Genomic DNA, 3,605 nt, shown 5'->3' with positions numbered 1-3,605 from the left:
ATATGAAAAATCAGCAAAACCATTTAACCACGCCATGAAAAACGGATAAAAAAAAGACAACTCAGTCACAGTTTTGTCAATAAAAGTCTATTACGCTAAAAAAATCAGGCGCAGTTATCTATTTCCATACATTACCTTCCTCATACACTTAAAACGGTCAATAGTTATGTCGATACCACGGTTGCCAGATCATCGTACTCAGAGCCGCGTATTTACCGGTTTCTGGCCCATAACTGTTGCCAAGAAGCACCAATAATTAACCATTTAAACGATAACCATATATGAAGGTAGTTATTTGGGTGATGAAAGCAGTTTTTGGGTCGGAGATCGGAAACATAAGAGGCGGAGTACGACAATCTGGCAACGTTGGTCGATACTTGACTGCTGAACACAACCTTTTAAACCGAGCACTTGCACTAACTTCCCTAAGGCCACAAGAAGAGATATGCCGGGTATCCATGGGTGTTTTTTCCCGTTCAATATCCAGAAGCCGTGTAAAACTATCGCTAGCCTCACAAAACAGTCCATGGAAATCTCAGCAACGTTTAATACGAGAGGGTCTTCAAACAGGGGAGCTGAGGCAGATAGGTTTAAAAATACGGGCTAGAGAGAGAGAGAGAGAGAGAGAGAGAGAGAGAGAGAGAGAGAGACCCCACGAAAGAGCCCGAAGGAAAGGGTGGTGGCTGCGGGGTTCTGGAGGGGAAGTCTTGTTAGCGAGTTTTATTTCTCGCGCTCCGCCCAAACTTCTGCCTTCCCCGCGGCGCCCTCGCGAGAGATATAATGTTGATAAAGAAACAAAGAAACACAGATTTACGTGCGTGCGTGCGTGCGGTGATGGTGTTGGGTTATGGATACTATAGCGATGGTGTTTCCTGTTCGATTTTCATTTCTTTTCCTACTTCTTTTCCTACTTTTCTTTTCCTCCTTCTTTTCCCTCTTCTTCTTCTTCTTCTTTTTCATCTTCTTTTCCTTCTTCTTCTTCTTCTTTTTCTGCTTTTGCTTCTTCTTTTGCTTCTACTTTTTCTTTTCTTTTTTTTTCTTTTTCTTCTTCTTCTTTATCTTCTCCATTTTTCTTTATTTTCCTTTTTCTTCTTTTCCGCACCCCCTAAAAGCTTGTCCAACTAAACCCACTGCTTATATTTTTTCTTCAGTACCCACCAAATAAGGAGGAGGAATAGGCGGTGGTACTACGGCGGTAAAGAGTGTGTGTGTGTGTGTGTGTGTGTGTCGCATTGGTCATTACTTCGCTGCGTTAAGGGTGAACTGAATGTATCCGCGCTTGTTCAGTAATCTTGTCCGCATGTCACTTAGGATTCCGATATATTAGGCTAATCACTAAAGCAGGTAGCCTCGTAATGAGCTAACAGGGTTTCTGCTGCCTGTTTTTCCATGTTTCCTCTCTCTCTCTCTCTCTCTCTCTCTCTCTCTCTCTCTCTCTCTCTTGTTTACTCCCAATCGTTCTGAAAGTCGTTTTTTTCTCTTTTTTTATTCTCTCTCTCTCTCTCTCTCTCTCTCTCTCTCTCTCTCTCTCTCTCTCTCTCTCTCTCTCTCTCTCTCTCTCTCTCTCTCTCTCATGAATATACTGAACACCTGAAGACGATTGCAAAGCGTTTATCAGTAATCTTATATAATCAACAACATCCCTTATCTTTCTGTGAGGTGTTTTGTCATCTCCCTTCAATTACTGCTTATTATTACCTGTACAGTGGATCATAATACTTTATCATCCCCAATCACCTGTTTTTTTTATCATTATTATCAGAGCCGAAGCAAGTAGAGAGGGAGGGGTCGGACTACCTGTTAGCAGCCCCCAAACACCTGAGACGCCGAGAAGAGGAAATGAAAGTGAAAGGAATGAGAGAAGTAGAGAGAGAACGAGATAATATATAGAAGAATTTAAAGGGTACAGGTTTCAGGTGTTATTCCTTTGATACTTCTGCCGGTAAATTACACCTGAGACGCCCAGAAGAGGAAATGAAAGTGAAAGGAATGAGAGAAATAGAAAGGGAACGAGATAATATATAGAAGAATTTAAAGGGCCAAGGCATCAGGTGTTATTCCTTTGATACCTTGGGGAGTACCGTTAGAGAGCCACTTGATGTACAGATCTCGACGGAATAAACACAAACATAACTCGAATTGACGTTTAGGTGGTGGAGAGGGAAAGTTAGTCCGGTCAACCGCTTCACCTCGCTAGAAAATCCTTGACTCTCTCTCCTCATAAGCAAAAGAACGATATGATGAAGGTGATGGTGACTCATGATGGTGAAGACAGTGACGTTAGATAGATTGTGGTGGTGATGATATTGGTGATGGTAGTGGGAAAAGGCAAAGGGTCGGGAACGGTAAATGTAAAACAAAAACGAGAGTAATCATGAAGAGGAAGGAAGAGCGGAGGAGAAAAACAACAACAACAGGTATACTGAGAAGGAAAGTAAAAAAAGCTAAAGTAGGACGGAAAAAAACGTACCGAGGGAAAAAGAGGAATGTGAGGAGGAGGAGGCGGAGGAAAAAAAAAAGCGTTGGTGCTGAAAAAAAAAGAAAAAGTAGGAGGATGAAGAAAACAGGAAAGACAAAGAGAAACAAGAGGAGGAAACGGTAGAAAAAAAGGTGTGAAAAAAAGATAAAAAAAAACGGAGAGTTACAGAGAAATGAAAGGAATGATGATGAAAACAAGGAGGAGGAAGAGGAGGGGGAGGAGGAGGAGAAGGAGAGGAAGGTGGATAAGGGGAAGTTTGAAGAAGAGGAGAAGGTGGAAGAGGAAGAGGAGGAGGAGGAGGAGGAGGTGGAAAAAAACGAGGAAGACGAGGAGGAGGAGGAGGAAATAAGAAGACGTGGAGAAAAAGGAAAAGGAAAAGGCTTAGCAAGATCTAATAGAAACTGTCGGAGAAGAACAAATTGGAAGGAGTCGAAGGAACAAAAGCTGGAATCGGAGAAATCGAATGAGGAGAGGAGTAGAGGAGGAAGTGGAGGAGGAAGTGGAGGAAAAAGAACAAATGGAAAGAATAAGGCGTCACAAAAGAAGAAACTGGAGTCGGAGAAGAAGTCGGAGGAGGAGGAGCGGAGTGGGAATCGGAATAAAACATGGAGGAAGAGAAGGAAGAGTAGGAGCAAGATTTGAGAGGAGTAGAAAGCGAAGAAACTCGAGTCGGAGAAGAACTCGGAGTCGGAGCGAGAGTCGAAGTCGAAGTCGGAGGAGATCGAAGTCAAGAGAAAAAGGAGCTTGATTCATCGGAGTCGAAGTCTTAATTGAAGTCGGAGGAGATCGGAGTCAGGAGAAAAAGGAGCTTGATTCATCGGAGTCGAAGTCTTAATTGAAGTCGGAGGAGATCGAAGTCAAGAGAAAAAGGACCTTGATTCATCGGCGTCGAAGTCTTAATTGAAGTCGGAGGAGATCGAAGTCAAGAGAAAAAGGACCTTGATTCATCGGCGTCGAAGTCTTAATTGAAGTCGGAGGAGATCGGAGTCAAGAGAAAAAGGAGCTTGATTCATCGGAGTCGAAGTCTTAATTGAAGTCGGAGGAGATCGGAGTCAGGAGAAAAAGGAGCTTGATTCATCGGAGTCGAAGTCGGAGGAATCACATCAGAAAAAGGAGGCAACACCAT

The sequence above is a fragment of the Eriocheir sinensis genome, chromosome 46 (assembly GCF_024679095.1).
Source record: "Eriocheir sinensis breed Jianghai 21 chromosome 46, ASM2467909v1, whole genome shotgun sequence".
NCBI lineage: Eukaryota > Metazoa > Arthropoda > Malacostraca > Decapoda > Varunidae > Eriocheir > Eriocheir sinensis.
This window is presented reverse-complemented; position numbering follows the sequence as displayed.